This window comes from Photinus pyralis, unplaced genomic scaffold (genome assembly GCF_008802855.1).
Source record: "Photinus pyralis isolate 1611_PpyrPB1 unplaced genomic scaffold, Ppyr1.3 Ppyr1.4_LG1, whole genome shotgun sequence".
Lineage (NCBI taxonomy): Eukaryota > Metazoa > Arthropoda > Insecta > Coleoptera > Lampyridae > Photinus > Photinus pyralis.
Genome location: NW_022170249.1, coordinates 53,554,460 through 53,571,600, shown reverse-complemented (window position 1 = coordinate 53,571,600; position 17,141 = coordinate 53,554,460). Strand labels below are relative to the sequence as shown.

At 34.9% G+C, this 17,141-nt stretch overlaps 1 long non-coding RNA gene across 1 annotated transcript; it reads left to right on the top strand.

The window, feature by feature from the left end:
* Window positions 1-7,682: 7,682 nt before the first annotated feature.
* LOC116160203 lies at window positions 7,683-8,976 on the top strand. Its single transcript, XR_004143160.1, has 3 exons — window positions 7,683-8,348; window positions 8,402-8,539; window positions 8,613-8,976. It is a non-coding gene; the product is annotated as an uncharacterized LOC116160203 (long non-coding RNA).
* The last annotated feature ends 8,165 nt before the right edge of the window (window positions 8,977-17,141 follow it).

The following is a 17,141-nucleotide window of genomic DNA, read 5'->3' as shown; positions in this document are numbered from 1 at the left end:
TTGGGCCTTCAGAGTAACCCCTAGGTACAAATTTTCAAAAACCTACCTTTTTTACTTTCCCAGAAACGTTTAACTAAAGCTCCCAAAAAAACACCCTGTATAATGTCATTTTATCTTCGCCAAGTATAACATTTCCAGAATTCACAAAATGGACCACAGGTTTTACTATAACTAGAGCACTTCGGAATGATATGGTAAGGGGGATATCACTAAGTTCTGTAGTGCCGCAGTCACATCAGTCTATGAATCAGTTATTGCGCCGAGTTGTTTTAGTTTTTTTTTTATTTAAAATTAATGTGTCTCAACATCAAAGGTCATTGACACAGGAACAATCACATTTCTAAACTTAACTTAAGAGCTATTCGCTAAATTTTGTCATATATATCGATACTTTGGAGGAACTTGGTCACATGGTGGAGTTGGTCGGTAGAGTTTAGAATTTCATTTAAGCTGTTCTTCAGTGTGTGGAATCGTCGAGTATTTGTATAATGTTCGCAATCGATAAGGATGTGTTTAATAGTCAGTGGATTGTTGCAGTGTTCACAGACGGGTGGAGGATCGGAGGTTAAGAGATGCATGTGAGAATCTTGTGTGTCCGATTCGCAGTCTTCGGATGATGATTTTACTTTTCCTGGACATGGGGGCAGCTTTAAATGGCTTTACTGTTGGATTGATCTCGTGAAGTTTTGAGTGAACACTGTTCCAGTGCGTCTGCCAGGTTTTGCGTATGTGGCTCTTATAGAACGCTTTTAAGTCTGTGGAAAGTTGGGTGTTTTTTTGAATCCTGTTCAGAGAAGCTTTCTTTGCGGCACGATCTGCTGCCTCATTTCCGGGAATGCCAACATGTGAAGGTGTCCATACCAGAGTTATGGATACGCCCTGGGAAGAAAGATGTCTGATGGAGTCGTGAATGGATTGCACGAGCGGATTTTGGGTGTATACATCTTCGAGCGAATGTATAGAAGCCAGGGAATCTGTACATACTGCTACCTTGGTGTATCTTGGTGTTAGCGTATTTATGGCTTCTAGGATGCCGTATAGTTCTCCAGTGTGGATGCTGGTAGTGATTGGCAGTGAGATGCACCTAATGATGTCATTGCCATTCACAACTGAACAACCGACGCCAAGTGCGCTTTTCGAAGCGTCAGTGTAAAGGACTCTGTCGTAACGGTTCTTGGTAACTAATTCTGTAAATGTCTGCTTAAGGATCTCACTTGGTGTTTCCGTTTTAATAACACTGTCACAAAAACACTTCGTCCTAGTCACTAAACAATTAAAGCATCTTCCAGGCTTCCAAATCGGTTGGAATGTTATTATTATTACATTAATATTACTCGGTTGTAAGGTAAAAACAATCCTATTTTTGAATTGGCAGGTGTTATCTGAGCATTCAGTGATGCTGCTTTAAGCTTGTAAAAAATGTTTAATTACCATTACATTGGCAGTTTATGACTTGCGTTCAATTGATTAACGTCTTCTTATTAAAATATCGAATTGTGTAGTAGTATTTGTTAATTTATAAGCTACACCATACCATTCGTATCTGAATCAAACCAATTCTTGCCCTGCGCTGTGATTGGCTGCGCCATTATGTGACGGGACATTTGAATTTGTGCCGGAGGTTTGAATTTCCAGACCTACAAATATTTTCCGCAACCCACAACACAACGGGGTCGCGACCTCCAGGTTGAGAATCGCTGGTGTATCCAAATGTAAATTTCCCAATTGCAAGTTTCAAACGTTTTCCCTCCATTAGATAATATTTATTTATACTTTGCTATACTTCTTTGTTGTAGTCTGTAGAGACGTGCCAACACCCAATCGTGCAAAAATAATTGTGATTGATATTTCCACAGTCACTGTCATTATCCTTGTCCAAGAAATTAATCACGTTGAACTCCTATCAGGGAATGGCTTCTGATCATTAAAAAATTACTGAATACATAAAAACAACCGTCATTCCCAATGTCTTTTCAAAGAGCTAGAGTTACGTAACAATACAATCCAAACTATTTACCTTTTTTTGAAAAAATAGTGATGTGGTGATTAGGTACACATCTTGATTGTAGGTGGCGGTAGCTCATAAATAACTTAATGGCAAAGCTTGTTTTAGAAAATTGACATTTGTCTCCGTTTCTCTAACATTGGTGGTCATTTTGACAACATGTATGGCTTAGGAGTATACTGCTAATCTTATTATGATAGAAAAAATATAAAATTATTGGCAATATTTCATGAACTTATCTGTAATCAATACCTTAAAAAAATTAATTTTCAATGATTTAGGTACATGTTTAAATTTTGCAATGAAAAATCTCTTGTATCTATGTAAATTGCGAAAACATCATAATTAAAACACAGTAATGCGAACTTAGTAAACCATTAAAAGCGGGATAATTTCCGAACAGTTAGCAAACCTTTTACGGCATAAGCCAACAGAAACGCTACACTAATCGATGCACCTAATCCTGACATTTACCCTGACAAATAAAAGTTATAGCAGAACATCTAAAAATCGAAATAATTTTCAAACGATTTTGCGGGTGAAAAAAAAAGGGAAAGGCCAACGTGTTTCATTCCTCCGGCATCCCTGACTACAGGGATACCGGAGGCGGGCTGCTCAGGGCTTCCTGACCCTCTTCAGCCAGAGAACGGGATTGTAAGGATGGGTAAAGTTAGGGATGGGAACGGAAGGAACGGAGTTAGGGTGCTGAGGGGGAGAGTACTGCTCCAGCATTCGCCTCGTAGATTTCAACATAATGCGAAGCTACGTATGTCTGAGGAAAACCCCCTGACAAAACCCCAGACAGAGCAGTCGGCAGCGGGATTCGAACCCACAACCTTCCGAATAGCATCGGTGAGCGCATCCACTGCGCCACGTGCCTCGGTTTGCGGGTGAACTTTGTCGGCACAAACGTAGCACTAACCAATCCACCTAGTACTAAGAATTGTGCCGCCAATGTTCTGCTAACTTCAGGGACCTTATATCTTTTATTATAATTAAATCTTACATAATCCGAGGCTTCGTACAACATGAAATAATTTAGTATTAGGCTAATAATCTCATATTAATTAGAACCGAAAAAAAAAACGCAACGTGATGTTGGTAAAATTCCCGACGTTGAATATGCAAATAATTCATCCTCATTAAACGCAGAATCATGCCAAGATTACTTCGTGTAGTTTATTTATTGCAGGTTACCGTGCAGCTAACTAAATGATTTATTACATATTAATAGAGCAACCTTATTTTTGCTTTATTTCATCTTACAAGATAAACACGATTATACCATCCTTACATTTTAAACATAATTAGTTTGAAATTTATAACAGAAAATTCTATAAAAGGAAATCTCAAGAAAAACGCAAGAAAACGGAATGTCACTTCGTACCGTTGATGGACGTAACAAAATGTTCTTTTCCAGCATTATCAGTTAACTGAAATCAAATTCAAATGAAGCACATCACAAAGGTGTCTTTAATGATCGTTTTCAAAACATTGACATTACAGTAGAGAAACGGATTGATGCTCATCAGAAATACTAAATTTGCAAATGTATGTAAGCCCTGGCGCAATATCCCTACCTGCAATCCTGTTCCAATTCACGTTACGTTCATTTGTTATCCATCTGACGCCGTTTTTCAATTTCAACCCAATCCTACTTTGCAGTTGGATTCAGTAATATTAAAAGAACTCGGCCTTAGAAGTGAACTTTGCCAGTTAGTAGTAATTACATCAAAAGTCTTGTTACCGCCGTTCTGAAATAACTAACGTTTCCCTTCTCATTTCGCATTTCTGTGTAAAACATCGCTAACGATTACTTCGTCAGTCTGTAGGTAAAAAGTATTAATTTTAAGTTGTCATAGTAAATAAAACTGTGCTCTGTAATTTCTCAAGTTACCATCGGTTACTCCCAATTCAAAGGGTACATGCACTTTTAAGTAAGCTTTTCAAGTCTGTGCTTTCATGACATCGATTTTAAAGTTTCATATATCTTATTCGAATATGCCCGTTGACTGCAAAAGTCCCATTTATTTTTGATGTAAAAAATAAGTACTGCCATACTGAAACCACCTAACCCTTGCTTTTTGTAAAGTGTGAGAGGAAAGCGCAAAGAATATAAAGGAATAATATGAGTAGAGGTACTTTCATATATCCAACATCTGGTATACCCCACATTTTCTCACAATAAATATGCCGATTCAGTTTGAAATTGTTAAAGCTTTTCTAAAAAAACAGTTTTCAGGTTTCTATATGTTTTCATGGTGCCATTCTTTTGTGTTTGATACTTTTTACAAGCGAAGTCTACAACTAACTATTTTATCAAATTCTGAATTCATCAAAAAATTACTTTACGCATATAAATAATAGTCATTTCTGTAACAACAATTTGATCTTTACAACATAATTGTGTGCGGTGACACGTACACATTCTGTAAGGATATTAATTTGACATCGTTTGATCATAAAAAACCCTTATTTAGGAAAAGGTCATACAAAAGTCTGTCCGAAATAGAAAAGATTAACAACATTATACATGGATAAATTAATTGTAAAGTTAAACAAATTTGATGTTCTGGCAGTCCCGCCAACATGCACTGGCTTAGACAAATGGACAACAACATCATTTGCTGAGATTGTAGGATTATCAGGGATTGTAGGATAAGTAAAACTGCAACCATGACGTCGTAAAAACGTCACATTGAACTCATCACTGTCATGAAGAAGCTCTGAGACTATCATTTGGCAGTGACCACTATACCAGACTCTCCTCTACTTCAAAGCATTGCAGATAAAAATGCTGGGCCTGTTCATACTTTCTTTGTAAATCACCTCAAAGCAGCTGTTGTTATAATATATATATATATATCTATATATATATATATATATATATATATATATATATATATAATTAAAAATTGCGTTAGTTTAGCTACGGCAGACCCTTAAAATCAACTTTCGGCGTACAAAGTGTTAGCGATTGTGACATAAAGTATGTTTAGGAAGGAAGCTTATTAAATTGTTTACTTATACTGCTTTCCCGTCGAGTCGCCAATTAAATTAAGGCATTTACGTAGTTCGAGTCGAAAAAATCCGATAAAAGTTGGAAATTACGTAAAAGTTGCTCTTTCTAAGATAGAATTTACGATTGCAGACGGGACGCCAAAAAAATTACTACCAAGAAATTAAACGACTTTCTGATACTTGCGTTGGGAAGGCAAATAAACGTCTTTAAGTAATCGATAAATTGTATTCCACTTCAATTCTTTAGCACATGTCATTTACGCATAAAGTCACCGAAATAACAATTCCTAGAGTCAGGTACACTTAGCAACTTGTAATCAGTACTTGAATTCGCTAATTTTCTTCCGAGATAGCATGATTATTTTTAGCATGTATTTTTATAAATTTCTAATCTTACTTTTCTTGTTTTAGGTAAGTGTAACCATCAGCAGTGTTTCAGTTGGTGAGTACATACCTAATTATTTCTTGGATTCTATTCATGCCTGTGTGAAAATAAGTACAATTGCTACGAAAACGGTTAATATATTGTTTTAGAAACGTCTTTTCCATCAGTGCCATTAGCATACCAACTCCAGTCCCATTATCGTAGTCTAAAATGTATTCCTTCAAAGAAGCTGGAATTGTTAATATATACGGCGTTAACGCTTATTCCAGTCAAGCTGTATTAAGGTTAGAATTACGAATAGTTAGTGCATTAGCAGACTAAACTCTCCATTTCACGCGCTTACGTACTAATTTATTGTTTAAAGCCATATGCCATCTTATTCTTGTTTTAAAACAGAGAGAGGCTTGCTCTTAACTGTCCAAAATCTAGCGTTATTTAAGTCCCAAATCACGAAATCTGATGAAATTACCTGAAACGTTCCATTATTAAATGGGAAGTGAACGTGTGTGGAAGCACTGATAACAATCTGTTCCTGAATCAGTGCTAATAATTGTGACCATTAACGATCATCCAAATGCCTACCAAACTTAATATTCCTTAGTTACAAGTAATAAAGGCTTAGTTACGCATGAAAAGGGTAAAATCTCATTCATTTTATTCAAGCAATTTATTCCCGGAAATAATTTCGTAATCTCGTAACGTATAGCTTGGCTATTTGTCATTCATAAGGGTAGTACAAATCGTAATGATAGCGAGTTTATTAGTTTTTCTGTCGCTAACCAAAATTGTTCTAAATCTCTTCAAAGTGAACAGTATAAAGTTTTTTTAACTTTGGTGGGATAAGACGGAATTTTCACTTGAGAAGCCTTTTTTAACGCCTTACAAGATCGCTATCCTTACATGAGTATTATGTAAAATAAATCTCATCAGACAATTTTTATATACATCCTTTGATATACCTATTAAAGACGAGAAGTTTCCAAACTTTGTTGTGACACTAAAGATCTTTATGTACACGTGATGAATAATTCATTTTTTTATAGCGCTACGCTTTAACACAGTCGCATAGCTGATGATTTAAATTTATGGACGCAATTGTGTTCTGTATCATAATTTTGTCTAATCAACCCTCTATACCAATCGCACCCAGTCCACAAACCGCAATATCTATATATCGTTAATTACACTACAATTTACTTTCACACGTCCCTAAAATGGAAAATTAGCCGGTCTAATCTAGGATTCTAGATATTTGCGTTATATGAGCAGTAGATAATATGTAGGTATAACGCTGCTCGTAGAGGAAGTAATCTAATCATTAATTCTTAAAATCGCCTCGTCTAAATCAACAAGAAATGCCAACAATACAAACTACCAAATCGCGACAGGTGGGGAAACACTGCCGTTTCCTTATCCTTCGAAAGTGACACTTTCCATCAAAATAAATCGGCGGTATCTCAACAGGATCTTTTCATTTCAAAAGTTTTCTTTTAACGATATGAATACTCATGAAGTAGAACGAGAGGACATTATATGGGGAAGCTTATTGAAGTTTTTAACGAAAGCACTTAAAAACGCCGGCGAGAAACTTACATATTTAATATTAATTTTCCAAAAAAGCCTGTTGATTAATATAATTTTTTCCGTAGTTTTTCATAATGGACCGAGGCACAAAACGGAGTTGCCTTTATAGCATCACCTTGATCTTGGACACATTGTGGGGTAAAGTGCTGTTAGTAGTTGCGAATTTCTTTCTTTTGATTTCCTGTTCGTTATTGCAATTGTGGCGACGCGTGATTCCAATTGACCAGCTAATTATAGCTGCAGAGTGGCGATGTAAGCTTGCGCTGTCTTAACTGGTGTTACATAAATTTTATTCAGATCGACGAACTTCCCGCACAACTGGTAACAACTTTACTTTTAGGGGTCCGCGGACTAGCTCTTCGGGTCGTGAGTAAAAGGTATTAAGGGCGCCAAGAACGTATATACTTACGAACCTCAAAATCTGGATCTGGGTTGCTCCCGTTCTAAAAACAACCACGGAGAAATGCGGGACACGGATAGCAAAAATAACAAATACAACAAAACACAGAAGGAAGAAATATATATATTGATGGAAGAAGAATATTGAAAATAAATCGGTAATATGTACATTCAAATTTGACCCAAAACAAAATAAGGTTAAATTTAGTTTATAGTTCCACAGTAACAAAATAATTATTAGAACTATTTTAATAAATTCAAAGAAAAGGTTGGCTGCAACAAGGAAAATATTACGTAATGCAATTTAAGAAAAAAATGACAATAACAGAAAAAAAAATATTGCGTGACTACACGAGTCAGTGGTATAAAACTAAGGCCTTGTTTTTATGTCTGAACCCCCTTTTTACCTTACGTCGGGTATACTACAGGCAAGAAATTTAGATACTTGTATCTGCCGTACAGTAGTTTAATACAACCTCGGTAGTTCTTAGGTTTTGTAAAGAGTAGTTGTAAAGTAACTGTAAGGTAACTTAACCTCACATACTAAAACTAGCTGAAGGCTCAATTAAATCACAATATAAATTAATAAACGTGTTTTAAACAACTTGAGGTACCTGAAGGGCGTACAAATGCCTGAAGGGCGTATAAGGTATACAAAGTTCAATAATAAAGCAAAACTGGTCTTGTTGATTCACCAAATTGTGTTTGTACAGCGAGAGATAACAGCAAGGAAGAATAGACGGCACAGACAGACACTCCAAACCTGATACGGTACGTAGATGCTCCAATGATATTGGTATTAACGTTCTTTCTAAGATGACGACTGCGGACAAGGTTGGAGACGAAGAAGACGGGACGAGACACAAAAGACTGCTCCAGAAACTCGGTCAAAGGTTACTCCGTGTAGTAGGACATTAAGGTGGCTCTAGTTGATCGACGTTTAACTTCCGGGCAGTAGGTATACGTTGACGTAACACACGAGACGACGCACGAAGATATAATTGTAGGTCGAAACAAGAAGAAAAAGCAGAGAATACGAGCTCTGAGATGGAAGGCGAGCTTCACATGTGGTTCAACCAACGATTCTAAAATCCGCCTAAGCGACAAATTACCTCGAATCCAAAATCTCCACAATGAGAATATAGGTAATCTGGTATTAACTTCACCAAAATCTTAATGATCCCTTTGATCCACAGCGATTAAATTAAATCTTTATAGAAATTGGCTGCACTTGATCGTTCTGAAGAAAATCTGGTAAGAGAATGGCTCATCAAAACAGGAAAAGCTGATAAGAGATAAGAGAGAAGGTCAAGGAATTTAGACAGGAAATTGAAGATTTCAGGAAGAGTAAATTTGCATAAATAAAATCACTAACAATTGAAGATCTTTACACTGGGCCGGTGGACGGTTGTCCTTGTTTACTCTGCTTGCACGTGGAATGCCGGGACAATTTCAGGAATATTTTGATGCTGTCGATTACTGTATTTTCACAGTTTGCGGTTCACATTTTAATCCGGCTCGGAGGACCAATGTTAGTAGTTTAATGGACTTTGTTATTAAGGTAACTTAACCCGACGCTAGTCGCGCCTATGTTTTTTACAAATTTAGTCGCGCTGGGTCTCTGAGACCCACTGTACACATACGACTCCATGGGCACAATTTTATTTATTATTATTAAAAAATTAGTAAACGTAAAGGGTTTTAAGCAAAATATGGTATTGGTAATCATATACTACAACCTCCTTTACAAATTTAACATAAATTAAAATAATGAACTGATTATTTATGTAATATTTAATTATTCTCATCCGCAATATCCTCACCAACGGGCCCCTCATCACACTGCTTACAATAAATATTAGCATGACTTAGACATAAATATTTGTAACACTTTTATCTTCAAATTTCATCTTATTTTCGCATATGGCAATATTATTATAATTAAACAAATCAATCTCTGCTGGCCCTATAAGTAGGAATAAATTGCCGTGTTCGATTAGATTATGAAGTTTACTAAGGAAGTAGTACAACACACCAGTAAAAAACCCGTTGAATCCGAAAATCATAGTCCGTCTGGCCGGAAACTCCCAGAACATATTGTTATAAACAAAAAACGAAGAAAAAATGGGAAAATATCGTTTCTTTTCCCATTTGACTTCAATTATCTCGTTAACTATTGCTCTAAGAGAAAAAATGAAGATACATCAGTTGGTATTGAACGTTCATTTTCAAATGTTATTGTGTTTTACGGAAAAATATAAAAAAGGAATCCCGAAAATTAACAATCTGTTTTTACTAAGTCAAATTCATCCTTTTTCATCTTTTTGAAAATCCGTATTTGGTCACTTCTTTTGATAACAAAACAATACGGCAAACCCGATCACCATAGGTATCATGGTCAAGGTCATTGATTAATTAAATAAACAAATTAAAAAAACGATGCTTTGTCTCTCACACTGGAGACTCCCAGAGCATTCTCAATTTTTTTCTAGTTAATGAACTCTAAAACATCATTGATTCTTGCAAATCGACGGACTGTGGAATTTTTTTTTTCAATACAAAATACAACAACAAATGTAAATCTATAATAGGGGAATGGAAAGGTCTCTGAAAGACCTACATTTAAAAAAATACGTCCAAATTCGATTAATAATATAATAATATAATATAATATATTTTTACGGAATTCATCTGTTACATTAAATACCACAAAAAAAAAACATGTTGCTAATTTAACATAAATTGATTTTCAACCTAATAAACCTTCGCTAAAAGACAATACAAATACAAAACTTCACACAATAGAATAAAAACAAAAAATATTTAGTAATCAATATCACGTTTGAGCTTAATTTTATAAGCCTGATAATCAGAATTAAAATCAGATTAAACCACGGCAATTTCCTAAAATAGTTTGCATCCGACAAAATTCTTGTTAAAGGATTATTCCTAGACACATTGCTTGAAAATTGTTTAATTCTGAAGCCTGGTATATTTCTGGTGACGCATGTAGTCCTAGGAACATAAAAATCCACCAAACTAAGAATTTCAGGACAATCAATAGCACCATTTAGAAGTTTGTGTAAAAAACATAGGTCGGCAATGCGTCTCCGGTTTTCCAAAGAATGTAGGCTCAAATCCGATCTAATTGATGCGTAAGCTCCTTGGATATGTGGAATTCCAAGCTTATATTCCATTGTTCTAAGAAATTTCTTCAGTACTGTTTCTAGCTTCTTACGATTTTGGTCAGTGAACGGAGACCACAATAACGATCCGTAGTCGGCATGGCATAGAACAATTGAACAGAAAAGTAGTTTCAAACATTGTACGTTCAAATCTTTAGCAATAAACCAAACAAAACCCCAATGCGTAATAATTTATTGTAAGTAGCGTCAATGTGGGAATTGAAATTTAGTCGTCGATCGAAAATAACTCCTAAATCACTAATTTCAGATTTCTTTTGTAACAATTGATTGTCTAGGTAATAGTTAAATGTAATAGGGGATTTTATTCTATAAAACGACATTGCCGCACACTTTTATACATTCAATTGTAGTCTATTAGTTGCACACCACGAAGATATACGATTGAGATCTGACTGTAAATTAATGCAATCTAATTCAGATTGTATAGAGTGAAAAATTTTTAAATCATCCGCATACATTAAACAGTCACAATGTGCGATTACATCCACGATATCATTGATGAATAACAAAAATAAAACGGCCCACAGTGGGAACCCTGGGGGACTCCAGACGTAGGCGTTATTTGCATAGACTGGAAGTTACCTACTCGGACAACTTGTCTTCTATTACTCAGAAATGAAGAAATCCAGTTTAGTGATAATCCTGTTATCCCTGTAATTCGAAGTTCACGAGAAATCAGCTTTTAACATTCGGCTTGTTTTCGAGACAACCAAAAATGATTTTGTAAATCGGGCCACACCGAACGATTCTTTAAAGCTTGAACTTTCCTTATGCTTCTATTTGACCAAAATGTATGATTTTTATTCAGAGTGCCAAGGGCCTATTATAGAGTTATATTTCGGGAGTTATTCCATTTGTTAGTTAACTAGAAATATTCCACAGTCCATCGATTTGCAAGAATCATCGGGACAATTTTGGGTCTTAGTGTTCCATCATCTGTAAAAAAATTGAGAAGGCTCTGGGGTCATCCAGCTTGAAAGACATAGCATCCTTTTTTAAATTTGTTTATTTAATTAATCAATGACTATGAAGCTTATGGTGCTTGGGTTTATCATATTGTTTTGTTATCAAAAGAAGTGGCCAAATTCGGATTCGGATGAATTTTACTTAGTAATACTACATTGTTAATTTGAGGAATTACTTTTTTTATATTTTTCCATAAAAAACAAAAACATTTGAAAATGAGCGTTCCATATCAACTGTATCTTATAGAAAATTCGATTCTAAACAAATTCATTTCTACTCATTTTTTCCCTCAGAGCAATAGTTAACGAGATAATTGAAGTCAAATGCGAAAAGAAACGACATTTTGCCATTTTTTCTTCGTTTTTTTTTGTTTATTACAATATATTCCGGAAGTTTCCGGCCAGGGGGACTATGATTTTCGGCAATGTATTGGGGTCACGACGAACGCATTTGGACAACGGCGTAATGAATGTATACCAAACCGTCAAACCAACGCTTCAGAAACGGAACAAGAAATGGAAACGAAATTTATGAGCGTTACTTAAAGCCGAAACGGACAAATAGTACAAAAATAGAATTGCAGTTGACTGTAACTACAATATTGATGTATAGCTTGATACAATCCGACGTTAGGTACGAAAACCACTTAGCCTGAACAAATGGGACTTCGGTATTTATCAATTTCCGGCAGGTATCAATAAAAATTACATTCGGCCCACTTTATGTCAATTCAGAGAAAATCTCGTTCTTTTAAAAGTACACGGCGGTACTTTTCATCGTTTCGAATTAAATTATAAGAGTGGGAGTAATTAATCAGTAAAGGTATACCTTTATAAAAACGTACCTTGAAATAAAGTTGAAACGAAAAAGAATGCATTAATTTAATAATCGTTAGACTAAGTTAACTTTAAATCTCAAGAAGAACAATTAATTAAAAGTTAATGAAATTATATCGCTGTTATAAAGCACTTCAAATTTATATTTTTATCCCAGCTTGATTATCTTATAGAAAGACAAAAAGGAGTTTAGCGGGAACGCAATAAATAGCTACCCACTTAAAACTTTTCGTTCCAAACAGACAATCACCAGAAAATGGGTTTTAGGATGGCCATTCGTTGGCCGATTTTGCGACTCGTTGAATCAAGTGCGAAAGTACAAAGTTGTGATATATAGAATTGGATTTTTTAGAGTACCGTTTTCACAATAGAAGTTTTAAAATATTACTCGTGGGCTTTTAGGCACAAAGAATAATGCTTATTTAATCCTAATAAATATGTCGACCGTTCCTTTTTGAGAATGCATTAACGACTTTATCGCTGCTCCAAAATTGAAATTTATTAACTATTTATACTCGCAAATTGAGATTTATTTGCCCGCATCTATTAGTTTACCTGCATAAGAGTAGTTATCTAAAAATTACTATACTCCTCCAATGCATTAATCTTATTTACGCTTCATAAACGTAAAAGAGTTGCATTAATCTCTTTCGAAGTGACCGTTATTGCTTATTTCAAGCCTGTATTTATTTATTTTCAATTATAAATTTTGGAAGGCATTCCCACACTAAAGCCCGCCAATTACCAAATGTCGAATTAAGACTCGTAGGTAACCGTAGGTATTCAATGCAGTCTGTGTAGCATGGAAGACAAGTTTATATTACGGATATTTTTTTTGAAATAAAAAACATTAAATTGATGGAATGTGTAATTGAAATATTTAGGGGACTCATTAGTTTAATACACTTCCTTTGTTAATGTCCTTACATGACATAATACCAGTTCTTGGCACTACCGTTTTTATAAGTTGGGATTTATGTGTGCCAATTGATGGTAATATCTTTTCGGAATTGTTTTAAGAATACTAAAGTAGCACTCGATCACAGGTAATGGCTTGTATTGAAATTTTAAAGGACGTTACAAATGACTTCATTTATCTGAAACCTTTCGGAATTTGTAACACACCTTATTACTTTTTTATACTGTAGCCGGTAAACGCAAGTAATTGGTACATGATATTACTGAAATAAAAAGAAAGTTTATTATGAGGGCATCATGCGATCATAATCTCAGAACCCTGAATTCGGCGGCATATTAAATATACGATTAATAGTCCAGGCGTCAGAAACGCAAAAGCACGTCAATAACGGTGAAAAAAATGGCTCAATATGATTGTTTGTTACTAAAACAAAAAACTATTTCTTTTTTTCTTTATTTTTCGCAAAGTGAGAAATCACTATTGGCTGGCACTTTGTCGTCCGTCCGTCCGTCACACGTACTCCTTCTATACGACTGAACGGATTCGGGCCATATTGGGCTCATTTGAGAGGGCTTGGTCCAAGGATTATACCGATATTTTTTGATTTTGCGCATGCGCGGTTTAAAAAAGTTACGGAACCGTACATAGCTAATCGAAAGAGCGTTACAAATTAATACGTTTGATCAATTTATTTACCACCTGCAATCTCCTCAAGTTTCTCACATTATCTTCACAAACGTTTTCTTGTTAGTAATTTTTTTTTAATTACTTGCATTTTTTTTATCATCATAGATAGATACTTTCGTTATTGTCATGTATCATTGCGTTAAGTCTGTAGCTGCCATTTTTGGAACACCTACAACAATTTACCAAATCACTTAAAAACAATTGATATTTTATCATCTTCTTACCTTTGAATTTAGGCATTTCCGGAAGAGTACAAGTTTCTTGTGAATCATTCTTACTAATTTTCGACCGTTTTGTGCAGTTTTGGGACTCACAATGCGGATATATTTTCACCTTGATTTTCAGAAACTGTGAGTCATTAATCTTGTCATTAACTGTATGCACACTTCTACCATTGAATAAGCTTCTACATAATAATCTCGTTCTGTACTGGGCTTTTCTATATTTTCTATATCAATCGCTTAGTTTATATCGAGGCATCTCTCGATTTACTACAAATGTATACACTTTCAATTTACAAAGTCCCTACAGGCTTTGTTTATTAAATGAATAAATACAGCTGCATGTATGTAATTGCTATTGTGCAAAAAAAACATTAAAATACTCAAAATTTAATTAATTTTTTGTAAGTCTGCGTACTGGTATGTTTGATCATTGAAGAACGGCGTGATTTAAGCATACGGTAAATAAAAATTGGGCTGAACGCGAATTGTAAATAGGTTAAATATATGTTCTCTTCATTTTTTATTAAATTCTTTGTAAACAGTACAGGCATAAAAATATGTTGATTGTTTATCTAAATTATTATACATATAAGCATGTAAAGAAATTGCTGGTAGGGGGGTTCAAAACAAGCAGTTTTTCTAAATAAACCGTCCAACTGATTTCGTTTGGGGGCCACCCTAAAAAATGTGATGAAATTTGCATTTCTTCTTTAATTTTTTTTCTCAACAAAAAATCAAATTTCGTTATCTCAAGGGGGGCCTCCCATGAATTATTTCCTGACCCATGCCTTTAGTGGTACCAAGTAAAATGTTTGAAAGTGTGTGTGTGGGGGGGGGGGAGGTTGAACACGCGTTCTACCCTTCATGGTATTCTCATGAAAGGTCTCGCCGAAATGAATTGGTTTCTACAAACTATAACATTGAGCCTAATGAATAAAAATGTAGCAATTGCTTTTGCTTATAAAATCCAAGTAATTGCTTCCAACCCAATGAATAAAAAATGAAGTAAATGCTTTTGCTTTCAGCAAATGCTTAATTTTATAGGAATTGTTTCTAATCAAAGCTTTTGCTTAAAAAATATAAGCAAATGAATCTGATGAATAAATGAAGCAAGTGCTTTTTCTGGTGTAGCAATTGCTTTCAAATTTTTAAGGTAGGGTGATCCCTGCATCATTTGCTAAAACTGCAGCATAACACGTGCGTTTATCATTTGTGTGTCATTTAATTATGGCTGAATATATGAATGTGCGTAAAAGAAAAATATACAATTAACGTAAAAACTGCCGGGATAATGATTTCAGGAAGTTATATCGATTTGACCGCGAAAATGTTGAGTGGTTAGCAAATTATTTTTTGACTGATACTGGTGAAAGGCGAGGGGCTGCACTATCACCTATAAATAAGATGAAAATCTTTCTGCGGCAATTGTCGGATCCGAGCCACCAAACTACTATCTGTAAGACATCCACTGTTGTAATGAATGTAGTCTTGGGGAAGGCCAATATTTTTATTAAATTTCCTAGACGTGCTGCAGCTGTTGTGGAAGCTAAACGCTTGTGGTCAGGGAGATATCGCTTTCCAAATGCCATCGGTGTGATAGACTGCACACACGTCAGGATTCCAAAGTTTCAAGAATTCGGTGATGAATATATAAACCGAAAAGGATACCTCAGCATTAATGTGCAGGCAACTAGTAATGCACAAGAAGTATTTACAAGTGTAGACTGCCAATGGCCAGGCTCTGTGCACGATAGTAGAATTTTCAAAAACTCTAACATATACAACATCCTTAGAAACAGCACGGAAGAATGTGTATTATTAGGAGATGATGGCTACCCTATATCGCCTTGGATGATGACTCCCTGGAGAAATTCTGCAACCCAAGAGCAGCAAAATTATAATAATATTTTCTGCAGAGAACGTGTAATAATTGAACGATGCTTTGGACAGTTAAAATCAAGATTTCCCATCCTGCAGTATAAAATTAGGAATAAATTAGACAAAATACCATCGATGATAATTGCATGTGTTGTGCTTCATAATATCGCCAAACATTTAAATGATGAAGATTTTGATTATTCAAATGAAGAAGCTAATTTTGAAATTAATGGAGAAAATAACAATCTGACATCAAATATGATTCATCAACTAGGACAGCAAAAAAGAGAAATAGCAACGCAACTACTCTTCAATAATCATGTAAGTATAATTAATCTTAATTTAGTCTCGTTTTCAAAAGTATAAATCTTAATCAGGTAAATAAATTGAACATTAGAAGACAAAATATTAAAAAAATTAAAAGAAATTTTATACACAGTTTTATACGTATTTTCAACTTAAAATTTATTCTTATAATTATAACTCGTACCCAAATAAAAATAAAAATATCATATTTAGCTTTCAAAATCAGTATGGATGAACAAAAATAATAATACTCTTCGGATTTTAGGAATGTATGTTCCCTGACTATAAATCAAAATATACGTTGCCTTTTTCCGCAACAACATTGTTTGGTCTTCCCAATATATTTAATTTTTGTTGTTATGCCAAACAATATTTTTATTTATTTTTGTTTAATTATTAGAAACAGCAAGGGAATTTATTTCAATTTGTTTGAATATTAAGTATTTAGTTTGAATGTTGTGTGAACACGTTGAGCTTGATACTCGCGGCCAGGGAGGGGGCTTGCGTCGTTCGGTCGACATAGTGGGACATTATTATTATGTTTTTGACGTTTGAAAGAAAGTTTATGTTAATGTGCTGCTCCTATTCCATCTTTGCTACCACAGACCAACTACCGCTACCGAGACGCCACTGCATTGCTGGGATCCATTAAAACAAAGGTGAGTGGTTGCTCAACGCTGCCGACTTTTTTGCACCCGCTTAATTTTATCACACCGCGCTTAAAC